This window comes from Protopterus annectens, chromosome 4.part0, assembly GCF_019279795.1.
Source record: "Protopterus annectens isolate FY-2018-M chromosome 4.part0, PAN1.0, whole genome shotgun sequence".
Taxonomy (NCBI): Eukaryota; Metazoa; Chordata; order Ceratodontiformes; family Protopteridae; genus Protopterus; species Protopterus annectens.
The window spans coordinates 205113457-205127356 of NC_056733.1; the positions used below are offsets into that span (position 1 = coordinate 205113457).

Sequence of the window (13900 nt, forward strand, 5' to 3'; positions counted from 1 at the left end):
TCAGAAGAATCCAGAGTAACATCCTGTTGAGGCCTTTTCTCAGGAGGGGGGTGAGAACCCCTAATCATTGTAAGCAAGTCTTCAGCCATCCTCAATAATTGTTTTTGTGTCTTGGGAGTGGATTCAGAAGCAGCTTGAGCTGAAACTTTAGACTTAGAAGGAGTCTTTGTCTTTGCCTTTGCCTTTGAAATAGTAATGTGAGTAGGCCTGAAAACCCCCTCAGAAGCCGGTACCTGCACAGCGGTTCCGGACCCATCTGAAGGAGCGACGTCCGAAGGTCCTGCAGCAGTTAAAATAGTGGGCCTTGATGGCTCCCCATGGGAGTCCGTATCGGCCATCGGTTCAGAAGCGGCGGACGACAGGGGCTGCAAAAGCGCCTCACTGACGACAGCCGAACCGGACACTGGCTCCAGCTGCAACGAGTCCTGTTTGGACCTCGGAGGCCTGTCTTTATCTTTGCGCTTCTTTTGAACTCCGGTAGTATCTGACGACATTCTGTAATTGAAGCGTCTGCCAAAATAATTTAAAGCCCAGTCGTACCTGCGTTTGATAGTACGAGAGTTGAACCTGGCACAGAACCGACAACAAGAAACATCGTGGTCAGGGCCTAAGCAAGGTAGACAGTAAGAGTGGAAATCTTTATGAGGTATTTGTTTCCCACACGCTATACAATTATTAACTTTTTCTGACATCGGAGGAACAAGAAAAAGATTCTAACGGGTACTTAGCTTTGAGAAGAGAAGTAACAACCGGACCGACAACAACCAAGAATGCTGTTCGAAAATCGCCAACCAACGTTTTGCGAGCTGCTTTCCACCGCACGGCAAGAAAGACTGGAGAAGATGGCGTCGGCTGAGGGCTATGTACCAAGGCGTACTGACGTCAGGTTACTAGCTTATACAGCCGACGCCGGACCCAGACTTTGGGATTCTGGCCGACCTCGGGCTGCCTGCCGGCAGGAGCACCCCACAGTTATGACTGCAACAGTGAAACATGAAGAACATCTGCAGATATAGCATTACTCGTACTATGACAATTTGTCAGAACAAACTTTAACATATGAGCCTGACAATTTAAAATTCTGAAAATCAAAGTTGCAGAAGTATACAATTTTTCCTATACCTATCAATACTTTCCCCAACCATACCAGACAGAGTAGGACTGAAATTAACTAAGTGAATAGCAGTAGTGGGATCAACTAAAGCTACACTTGCTGGGTTTGGGAATAGTGTATAAAAATTTAAAAGACTTTAGGATAGTTGCTCCTATTACGAAGGTAAAAACTTCAATATTTGAAGCTGTACATAATTTTGTGTGTTAGTATTAAGCTAACAGGTTTTAAAGGTGTGATGGGAGTGTATTTGTTTTTTGTTGCAAGGCTTTCAATAAAAAAAAAAAAGTTTTGTAAGATGTGACATAGGCTCAAATGAATATGACAATAAACAACTGTATAAAAGATCAACCTGCCAAACATTAGTGTATGCATGTAACACAACAGCCGAAACTAGACATTAAAAAAAACTGGTACACATAGGTGGGAATAACATTTTAACATAATGACATTTTCTATATTATATTTAAATGTTAATGGTCTCAGGGATATATACAAAAAAGAAATAGTGAACTATATTAAAAATGTAGAGTGCAAATAGCTATGCTACAAGAGAATCATTTGGAAAGAACTGAACACTTGAATTTGATAAAGAAAGCTTTTCAGGATGGTTATTCAGCAGAATACCTGGGACAAAGGAAAAAGGGGTACTTACATTAATTGCAAGAGGAGCTCCAACAGCAATAGAAGATGATGAAAAAGATAGCAGTGGTATATTTGTAGTACTTAGGGGATACTGGCAAAGGAAGAGGACTACACTGGCATGTATTTATATTCCACCTAAAACTGCTATAGTGGAGCTTAAGAAAAATTTGGGAGAAACAATCAGCTTTCAGCAGGGAATACTACTTATAGGTGGGGACTGGAATTTGATTTGCAGCAGTGATGATATGTCTGGGTGGCTCAGAAGCGAAAATATAACAAAGGAGAATAGATTTTTGAAAACATTTATTAAAATATTTGGCATGGAAGATGTGAATTCAGGAGGAGGAGTCTGAAGTGAATTTACATATTATTCCCCAAGATACAAAAACTGGGCTAGGCTAGACAGAACTTACATTTCATAGGAACATTTGCATTTAATTGAAAGTTTTGATATGAATCCAATAGCTGTTTCACATCACGCACCAGTAATAACTAACATAAAAATACAGGGTAATGAAATAAAAATGAGACACTGGTGCTTTCCCACCTGTCTCTTGAAAAGAGAGGAATTTAATGAATGGGTAGTAGAAATTATTTGGGAGTTATGAGAGAAGACAGAAATTTCTTCTGAAAATATAGCTAGGGAGTAGGATAAATTTAAAGTGGAGTTTACAAACATGGTGGAAATGAAAGAGATATGGTTAAGAAGTAACAAGAATTATTTAGAGGGACTGACAAATGTTAAAGTATTACAGAATAGGGGGAATCTCACAGAACAAGAGGAGGAGCAACTGCAGAATGCTAAACAGAAAATTAGAGATTACCTTGATAATATGCATGAGTTTAGAATGATTGCTGTTAAGCAACTGTTTTCTGATAACTCCAGAGCACAAAAACTTTTAGCACAATGACTCAAACAACAGATAGTAGAAAGGGTTGTCACCAAACTTAGGGAGCTTATAACAAAGTAGATAACAAGAGATCCTGTACAGGTACTAGAAATATTTCAGAAATGTTATGAAATCTGTAAAAAGCAGAGAAATATGGAAATCAAGAAAAGGTACAAATGGAAATGTTTACGGAAGAATTAAATATGCCAAGGTTAGAGGTAGATGAGGCTCAATTACTAACAGGATAGGAGGAGATGAGATAAAAAATTATGATGTATAAACAAACCACAGGAAAGTCCCCAGGAACAGATGTTATTCCTGTGGAGCTTTGGACGTTAAGAGAGAAAAAACTGATAAAGACCTGGAAGGCTTTAACAGTACTTTAAGAGGAGGAGAAGCACCAACATCCTGGAAGAAAGCGATTGTAGCTATAATACCTAAAGAGGGTAAAGACCCATCAGATCTAGATTTATACAAGTCCATTTCAATCCTAAACCATGATTATAAAGTGTTTATCTCTATAATGGCTAAAAGAATGTCAAAGATGATACCAGACATGATAGATATGGATCAGTGTGGTTTTGTGGAGGGGAGGAAAACACTTGCTAAGATCAACAGAACATTGACGATTCAGAGGGAAGCAGAATGTAAGAAAAATACTACTGTTGTTGGTGAGTCTTGATGTAGAGAAAGCATTTGACAGAGTAAGCTGGGGGTTTATGAGCAGGGTAATGGAAGCATTTTCATTCCCTAATAAAATTATAAGGTTGATTAGGAGGATATATATGAAGGATTGGAGGAGAAAATTAAAGTGGGTGGGTTCCTCTCTGCTAATTTCTGTTTAAGCAGTGGAACCAAGCAGGGTTGTCCTCTTTCCCCTTTGTTATCTGTATTATATTTAGAACCACTGGCAAAGAAAATAAGGGACTCAGAAATTCAGGGATATAATTGGTCAAGAAAGACTGGTTCTATTTGCAAATGATCTTATTTTATAATTTTATGCATGATAAAACCAGAAAAGGACATTTCAGTGTTGTGGAACATTCTGAGGCAGTTTGCTTTTAGGATATAAAATTAATGAAGCTAAAACAAAGGAAACAGCTATAAATTATGTACAAATTCCAAAGACATGCATCTGGAGCATTTCTCCCCGGGCCTCCGCTGAAAACAGGCTCTATGGAACCTAGTCGGACATTCCCGGTCAACAAATGTTAAATAAATAAAAATAAAAATAAAAATATTTATGGGGACATAATAAAATTAAGTACTTGGGTGTATGGCTTAAAAATTATTCTGGCAGTTAAGGATATGTGGGAAGAGACGAAACAAAAGATAATACAAAAACTGAGAAATTTAAAGCTCTGTTATATGGACATGGATAGCAAGATACAAGCAGTTAAAACTTTTTAGTCCCTTTAGTTTTATACACAGATCAGGCATATTTATATCAACCAGAGGAGAAGTTGTGGACAGCAATTAAGGAGCTGAAGGATTTTATCTGGGAGGTGAAGACAGAAAGAATCAAGTGGGATAAGCTGATTCTTCCAATAGAACAACCCAGACTGGGATTACCCAATTTGAAGGGCTATTTCAGAGCTACACAGTTAAGGCTCCTATACATAGCACAAGCAGAAACCTATAATTCACAGTAGAACTGGATGATGATAAAACAGGGGGGAAGCTCAAGAAACAAGGAGAGACCGGGATTTTGGATGCAGATCCTTAAAGAGAATAACAATAACCCATACAGAATATTATATCCATAAAGTATTCTAAGAACTATGCCAAAACGGGAATGTAAAAAGGAAATGTGGCTGATAGGGATGACTGCAAATAGGTATACAGACAGCAGGCAAGAGGAGGCTGGGAAAGAATCAAGGTATTGGGAGCAAACAGAGAGGGAACAGTAATAGAATGGGAAGAGGCCAATAATTTATTTAGATTGTAGGCTAGAGACTGCCTTCCCTATCAAGGACTGCTATTAGAGTATAGGCAAAGAAAAAGAAATAGGGGGTTCTAAATGAAATACCAGTACTAGTAAAGTCTTTAGTAGAATCTAAAACAGAAGTTGCCATTAAAAAAGGAATAATCAGTAGGGCATATAAAATATTGTGTGACAAATATAAGAATCAAAGGAAGCTAGAAAGGATTGGGAAGACAGATTGGATAAGCAATTCACAAAGAATATGTATGTCTCCCAAACATGCAACAAAGTCTAGAAGATTTAGGATCTTTGCTTGGACGTGTTTACATAGGTATTTTTATACCCCAAGTAGACTCCAAAGAATTTTTCCTCAGGTAGACAGCAAATGTTGGAGGTGTGATGGGGAAGAGGGAGGTAACTGGGAACATATTTTCTGGGAGTGTAATGAGTTGGCAGACTTTAAAGATTCCCTGCAGACTACTCTGTCAGAGATACTGGGTGAGAAAATTGGTGTTACTAAGGAAATATTTTTTTTGAGCTATGATACAGAATCGGAATTGCCTAGACATAGTAAGGCCCTACTGAGTCGAATTACAGTTGCTGCCAAAAAAGCAATTACTAGAATATGGAAATCAAAGTCTAAACCAACTGTACTAGAAGTAGTGAATAAGGATTGGTCTTGAGGGAAACCCTGTCTGCATGGAAGATAATGAAGGGCTCCACTGCCATGAGGGCCTGTAATTCAGACACTCTTCTTGCTGAAGTGATGGCTAGAAGGAAGGCGGTTTTCCAAGAAAGGAATTTCAACTCTGCAGTTGCAGCTGGCTCAAAAGGAGGGAGAGTGAGCTTTTCCAATACAAAGTTAAGGTTCCAGGCTGGAGTAGGGGCTCTTCTGGGGGGGGGGGGTCTTAAATTTTTGGTCCCTCTAAGGAATTGCTTTAGCAGGGGGTGAGAGAAGAGGGGTGGTTCAGTATTATAATGTGCTGAAACGGCAGAGGCATGAACTGTAATGAATGAGAAGGATAGGCCCTTGTGGAGCATTTCTGTTAAGTACTGAAGTATATGAGGTAAGCTGGGTACCGTTGTGGCCATCCCATGAGTGTGGCTCCAGGAACAGTATCTTTTCCACTTTTCAGCATAGGAGTTTCTAGTACTAGGCCTCCTTGCCTCCAGAATGACATCTAGCACCTGCTTACTGAGGGATGCTATTGGAGAGCTCAAGGAATTAGCCAGACTGCAAGGTTCAGGGTTTGAAGCTGAGGGTGCAGAATCTGGCCCGCCTGCTGGGACAGCAGAGAAGAGGTCTGAGGCAGATGCCAGGATTCCAGCAGTATCATACTGTGCAAGAGGGGGTACCAGTGCTGGCGTGGCCAGTCTGGTGCAATCAGTATTGTCCTTGGCTTGTCCTGTTTGATCTTTAGCAGAACCTTCTAGAGGAGAGGCAGAGGGGGAAAGGCATAAACTGAGAGGCTTTCCCAGGTAAAGGACAGGGCATCCACTTTCCAAGCTTGACTGTGGGAAGTCCTTGTGCAGAATTTGTCCAATTTTACACCATAGGCTTTTTAGATACCATTGTAGTTCTGAGGGGAGGCAAACAGGTCTATTGCTGGAGTCCCACATTTGTTCCTCAAGAGGTTGAATATTTTTGGTTCCAGTTTCCATTCGTGTGGGTCCATGAGATTTCTGCTTAGGTCGTCTGCCAGAGAATTTAACTTGTCTGGCAGGAAATGAGCCTGTAGGTGCACTTGGTAGCTCAAGGCTGTGTTCCACAGAGCCATGGCTAGTTTGCAGAGAGGGTACGAGTGGGTTCCCCCCGCTTGTTTATGTACCACATAATTGTGGTGTTGTCTGTCTTTACCAATAATTGTCCTGGAAGAGTGTGGTCTGTGAAGGCTGTCAGGGAATTCTGTACAGCTAACATTTCTTTTTGGTTGATATGCAGGTGCATCTGTCTCTGGTTCCATTTGCCCTGAATGCACTGCCCTGCCAAGTGAGCCCCCCATGCATAGTCTGATGCATCTGTTGTTAGGGTTTGGGAGGCAGGGGGTAGAGTGAAAGGGAGCCCCTTGTTGTGGTAGCAGGCCTCTGCCCACCAAAGGAACTCTGTCTTTATACAAGGAATGATAGGAATCATTGATTCCAGGTCCTGAGAATGTTTACACCATAGGCTTTTTAGATACCATTGTAGTTTCCTCATATGCAGTCTTGCATATGGAATTAGTAGAATGGAAGAGGCCATGAACCCCAGGGCTTGCAGAATTTTCCTTGCAGATAGCTGGGTCTTTGTGGCCAGTAGTTTGAAGTAGGCTGTCAAATAAACTTGTTTTTCTGGAGTGAGGAAAGCCATCTGGGAAGTTGTGTTCAAGCTTTCTCCCAGGAATACAATCTGTTGGCAGGGTACTGAGTGAGATTTCTTTTCGTTTATGGTGTAGCCCAGTGAGTTTAGAAGCTTCTTTACGAATGTCAGATGTTTTAATAGCAACTTCTGGCTTTCTGCCTGAATCAGACAATCGTCCAAGTATGGTTATATTTGAATATTTCTCTGCCTGCAAAATGCAATGGCTGCAGCAAGACACTTTGTGAATACCCTGGGCACAGAAGATAAGCCAAAGGGAAGTGCAGAGAACTGCTAGTGCATGGAGCCTGCCCGGAAGTGTAGGCATTTCCAGCAAGATTCCCTTATTGGAATGTGCAGCTAAGCTTCCTTTAAGTCTAAGGTTGCCAACCAGGCATCTTTGCCTAGTATAAGAAGCAGCTGAAGTGCTAGCATTTTGAATTTTGGGATTACCAAAAAGGTGTTTAAAACAGAGAGGTCCAGGATAGGGTGCCAGGAGCTGTCTTTTCTGGGTACCAGGAAAAGTCTTGAATAAAAACCTTGTCCCCTTTCTTCTGCTGGGACAGGTTTAATAGCCCTGATACTTAGAAGAGAGAGAACCTGCTGTAGAGCCTCTGCCCACTCATTTGGGGGTAGGTCTGGCCAACTGTTTGGGGCTGGTAGTGTGTGGAAGTGGAATCTGTATCCTTGGGAAACTATATTCAGAATCCATTTGTCCTGAGTAATGAGTTCCCAGTTTTTTGCATGCAGGGCGAGCTTTCCTCCTAAGGGAGCAGGCAGTTGAGCAGGGCTTGGAAGGGTTACGGTTAAGTCATTGTGCCATTTTTCCGTAGGGGGGTGTCTTACTACTCCCTGCTTTGAAAGTGGTAGCCCCCTACTGCTTAGGCCTGTGCGTAGCCTGAGACTGTAACCTAGGTGGTCTGCTGTTCCTGGGTTTGGACTGAGAAGGCTTAGAAGAGGCTGGAAAGGACCAATTCTTTGAAGGTCAATGCCTACTAAATCTGGGAGCCTGTACTTGCAGGAAATCTTTAACAGTTTGCATAGATTTAGCTTTTTCCTCCATCATTTTGAGGACAACTTCTGCTTTGTTGCCAAACAGGAGGTCTTGGTTTAAGGGAGCATCCAGTAATTTAGCTTTAACATGATCTGGCAAGTTTTGCTCCTTAAGCCAAGCATGCCTTCTAAGTACAGACCCAGTGACAGCAGCCCTGCAAGATGTTGCTAAAAGAATCAAAACCACACTGCAAAGTATGCTTACCAACTTGTTCTGCAGAATGTATTAAATCCTGTAATTCTTTGTGTTAAGGAGGGTCAGGAATCAACATAATTTTCTGTTTAAGTAGTCCCATAATATGCTGCTGGTACTTTAACATATGAAACTGGCAATTTAAAGCCCTAATGGCCAAAGTAGCAGAAGTATATACCTTCTTACCCCATCTGTCCAAGGCTCTAGAATCTCTAACAGAAGGGGTAAGGTTTTTGGCAGCAGTAGCCTTAATGCCCTTTGGTCCTTGGGAAATGGCCTCTGGATCTGCAGTAGGATTCTTGAAGAGGAACTTGTGAGAGTCAGGTATTCTGTAATACCGGTCAGGTTTTCTGGCAGCTGGAGGTAAAGTGTCTGGGGAAAGGCTAGATTCCAAGAAAGCATCATCTACAATGTCCAGAACAGGGGAGAAAGCTAAATGCCTGTGTTGAGTGAGCAGTAAGAATTCCCTAAGCCTCTTTTTGGAGTCAGAGTAATCCTGGCTTTCCCAGCGGAAATGCTCCCTAAGAGAGTGCAAGGTTTCACCAAAAGAAAAATCTTCTGGAGGGGAAGCAGAGGGAATGGAATCCTCTGCATCAGAATCCTCATAGGTAGATAAGGGCAAATCCTGGTAATCAGAAGAAACAGAAATATCAGATTCCTGATCACAAGAATCAGAAGGAAAATCAGTTCTAGGTCTCAGAGTGGGAAGGCTGGCTTCCCCTAATTAAGATAATAAGGTCTTCAGCCATTCTAAAAATTAGTTTTTTAGGCATATGGGCCTGAGCATGCAGTTTGGACATCGGTTTTCTAGGCATGGGTCGAGTTTTAGGCCTGGATGAAGGAGATGGTGTTGGTTTAAAATGCAAGTCTGTAGGCCTGAATACACCCTCAGAAGCCAGTGCCTGCACAGCAGCTCCAGACCCATCCAAGGTAGAGACATCTGCAAGTTCCATAGTCGAAGAAGCATTTTGCGGCATACCAGACTCAGAATGGGTCTCAAATCTGAGGTAGCGGGTATCAGGGCCTGTGAAAGCGCCTCACTGAGTACCGGCGGAATGGCGACTAGCTTAATGGAAGCGTCGTCGGCAGTTTTGGACCTATGTGGTCTGTCTTTATCCTTATGTTTTTTTGGAATATCGGTAGTCAGATGGCTTATCAAAGCCATTTCTGGATAGTTATACAGAGTACCAAAATAATTTGCTGCAAATATAGCCCGATGACGAATAGTTTGGGGGTTGAACAAGGCACAAAACCAACAGCGAGGGACGTCGTGGTCTGGGCCTAAGCAAGGAATGCAGTATGAATGAAAATCTTTATGAGGTATTCGCTTTCCACAGGTAATACAATTGTTAACTTTTACTGACATTGGTTAAGAGCAAGAAAAAGGATCCCCAACGGGGTACTTAGCTTTTTTGAAGACTTCGTTCTGAAACTCGAAAACGAATATTTCAGGAGTCTGACAACCGGCACTTGCGAACTGCTTCGGGCACTGTGCAGCAAGAAAGACTGATGTAATGGTGTCGGCTGCATGTTTTATACCCCTGACAACCTGACGTCATAGAAGAGGAGACAGCATCCGATGCAGGAATCCAAGACTCTGGTATTCACGCCGGCTGAGAGCTACCTGTAGGCAGATAACCCAAACGTCATGACTGCAACAGTGAAACTCGAAGAACATCATCAACAAATGAAGAAAATGTTTCTTTCCCCCCAAATGGAATTTATCTGGCCAGCAGAGAAAAGCCCAAACCAACTACTGATCCTCTAAAGCCTCAGAGGTGCATACTCTTTGGCAGCAGTAAAGCTCTGAAGGGCTTTACACCCAAATTTGTCTTTTAATCAGCTCTGATTGAGCATGTGAAAGGTGCCCTCAATCTTTTGAGCTAGCTGGCTGTTCTATTCTTGGCAGGATATAACCCATATATAGCTAAGGCTACTGCAGCCAATGATCAATATGAAGAATATCAGGTAAATGAAGTACACACGTTTAGGCAGACTGCAAACAAAAACTAGGCAGCAGATAGGATATTTAGTCCCATGAATTTCTTTATCTTTCCCTATGTCAGCAATGCTCCCTTGGCATATAAGCAGTTTCAGCTGCTGAGAACCACAGTTTAAGTGCTTCAGGTACTGGAGAACTCTTCAGCTGGAAAGAGCAACCAATAAGTGCTCAGCTTCCCCGAGGACTGGGTGGGTTGAGGAGGATCTTGCTTTTGGGGGCTGACAGCTCCCAATGTAAGTGCTCACATGTCAGAAACCTTACCAAGGCAAGATGCATACACAGCTACATCGTGTGTGGATCCACTGCACACTGTACACATGCTTTCCTAACATGTAGGCAATACAGCAAAATAAAAATAAATCTTTTTTTTATGTCAATACAAAATACAAACTACAGATGAGTTCTGTATTTAGTCCTTGCACAACTTCCTTTTAGCCAACTCCAGGTGTATGTATATCTGCTGCAAAGTTTGTCTTTACTTCTCCTAAAGTAAAGTTTCAGCTACCAGAGTAAATGTCACCTTCCATCTATAGACCTTACTGCCTCAACATTCTTCGGCCTTTTTTTCTTAAAATATAACCTAGTACAACCTAAGATAATTTCTAGAAATATATAATCACTTTCCTATGTTTATTCTATACCAGGGTATATGACTCTTTTGCCTTTAGGCTGTTCTTGAAAGGCCTGGGCCTCCCTTAGTAGCTCTCATTTACATTACATCCATGCTGTTTGCCTGCTGGCACTTCTATCTTGTCTTCACTTAAGCCTAATGAGAATATCTTAAAAAGTGGCTGACACCTTGAGACTTTTAAAGAGCTGAGAGCAAGACGCAGTTCATACTACATGACACGAAAATCACTGGTCTGAAACATTCTATGCAGTGAAATGTTAAACTGCAGTGGCAAACGCCAGAAGAATACTGAGCTGCATGTGCAGGGGAGTTAATTCTGGAACTACTGACAACATCCTCATTCCACTGTGCAGGAAGTTAGCAAGGCCACATCTTAGTGTGTGCTAATTTCTGAGACTACAGAGAGATACATAATGAGACTGATAGAAATGGAAACTCATCAATTCAATGTTATCAAAATACTGACAGAGATTTTTGAGTAAGAGACAGAGATACAATAACAACATGAAAAACAGGTGTTCATTCAGGGTCAAAAGAGATCAGACGTGGAAAAAGAACATGGGAGGCAGATAGAAGTGGGCCAATGTAAGACAGACTTGCTTTTGAAATAAACTGTTCACACAACTGGTACAGGCCATGTCAACAAATAAAAAGGATGTTTGAGACAGACTGTGAAGGTCTGCAACAATCAAAACAGATCTGAAAGAACATAGGTCTTGCATATTTTCATATGGTGCTACTGCATTTTTTCACATTTATTAGCAAGGTAATACACCTGACCAAAACATGATTACAGCAGCTTCATTTATAAAGTCACACAAGTTACTGTGACAATAAAGCTCCTCTCATCATAACAGACTGATATCACAGCAGTAGACTGACTTTACACACACTAAGATATAATGGCAGATAAACTTTCAGTGAATCCAAATGGAAGAATATCAGGTATACGTGTACGCAAATCTTCACTTTACAGCACAGTAGAAACAGCAAAGTGCAAATTATACCACATATAGAATGGAACTATAATTTTCATTAAAGTGTCCACCATAACCTCAAGATAAATATAACCCCCCTAACAAGTAAAATGAATGCCTGAAATCATACAACCAAATGGTAGTTACAGAGGTCAAATATTTTATAAGACACAGTATGATCATCAGTAACACAGACTATATAACAGCTTACATTTGATTGCTGTTCTGTGTCTGCTACTCTTTTCTGCATAACACTGATCCTTGTTTTTTCTCATACTGACTGTGATGATAGGAGGTAGTGGCATCTGTGCCAGAGAGAGCGCGTCAGTGCATGTGTAGCATATGTCAGCAAAGCTAGCTGGAGTTTTGTAACAGATTTTATGTCATTTGACTATCACACTGATTTGTGCAGATGCTTGTGTTAAAAAGTATTTGTGAAGTTGCTTGTTTTAAAATGTATTTGTAAAGTAAAAGAGATATACATGTATGTCAGACATTATTATTATAACTGATTAAATGTATATGTTTTAACAGAGAATTCTGGAAGGGAAGATGTTAATCTCAGTCTAGCCGATTTTGAAAAAATAGGTTGAAAATTAAATGGGTTGGTTTAGGCCATAAAGATTTTAGGTCTGACTGCAGCCAGAGACAAAAATGTCTGGGAAAACCAGGACTAAGAATCTTACTGTATTGTTGTTAGGGGTGAACTAACTGCTACCCTGAAAAGATGGGAGGTTTAGAAATTGTTTTATACGGTCTCAGATGATACAACAGATCTTGGCAAAGTTCTGGCTGTGTACTGTACCAGAGTCAGGTGACTAGATGTGATGCCATCTCTATAACTAGCGCCTGAAATTATTTTTAGATATTAATGAGAGATATGACAGAACTCTCACAGCAGCACTTTGTTCTTCGAACCTGACACGAAAGTTCTCTCTCAGAAATCTCACACAACCAAATACCTCATCTTGCCTTGCTGTGGTAAGCACTCAACACTACTATCTTGCCCTGCTGAACTAAGTAACTTAGCTAAGGAACAGTAATTTTAGTCAGTCAGGAAAATATAGTGAGGTTAGTTAAGTATTGTTTGTCTGCAGCTGTGTAAATCTATCCAACTGTGTTATTTTTATATCTCCTGTGATTGAAACTCTGGTGTTTATTGTAACTAGATATTCAGTATTCAATGTTTTCTATTTTATTATTAAATATTTCTATACCTTTTATTGTGGCTTTGTGTTTTGTTGAGATATGTTTAACATCTTAAGAGTACTTTATGCTTATTATTTTAGTGACACTGTGGCCACTCCCGAAAGCCTTGTTGCATTGGTCAAACTTCCATCATTTGTATTAGTATTAATTTTACTCAGTACAGTTGGTTACCATTGTGGGCGCCATGGTGAATAATGCAGTTAGTGTTGCCACCCTTGCAGCAAGAGGTTCTCCAGGTTCGATTCTCGGCTGGGGTGCCTTTCTCAGTGAGTCTGCATGTTCTCCTGTGGCGCGTGGCTCTCCAGGTACTCCGGTTTCTCCCATAACCAAAGCACATGCAGTGGGTGGATTGGACACACTAAAATTGGCCCTAGGGTGTGCATGTGTGTGTGCTTCTGTGGAAGGTTGGCGCCAGGGGCTGGCAACTCGACACCGTAAAACTTCACTGCACAATCAGGAGCTAACAGATGATCTGTGTAAAAGCTAATTTCTAACCGAAAAGCTAAAAAAGAAGAAGAAGACAGTTGGTTACCATTGTAAGAGCCGTGGAGTAGCTGACTGGTGGCGCACTGTATCATTACCTTATAGTCTGGGCAGAGGGGGCACAGCTGATAAATCTATGCCAGCCTTTCCCAAGTGTGTGGGTGTGTGTGGTTGAAAACGAAATATCCAAGGGTGTGAATCAGCTGGGCTTGGAACAGAGACACAGAACCCAAAGTGGTCATTGTGGAGTCTTGTTTGGGGTCTGGAGAGAGTGTCAAGCCCCAGGGTCCGGAGGTGCTCCTTGTGTGCTCATAAGGGAAACGCTGTGTTTGGTGCAGACAGCTGCATCTGAAAAATACTGTGTGTATCCATTTTTGTTCCTAGTGCCACATCACTCACTGGTGTCAGTGGTGAGGATTGAGGCCCCTTGGTTACTAAGGCACAGAG

The 13900-nt window shown here is 41.4% G+C and overlaps 1 protein-coding gene across 1 annotated transcript in view; it reads right to left on the minus strand.

Annotated features, from left to right (window-relative positions):
- The window catches only part of LOC122800234 (guanine nucleotide-binding protein G(o) subunit alpha-like), a 1402105-nt gene that overhangs the window by 205789 nt on the left and 1182416 nt on the right, over nt 1-13900 (minus strand). The gene's annotated exons all lie outside the window — the stretch shown is intronic.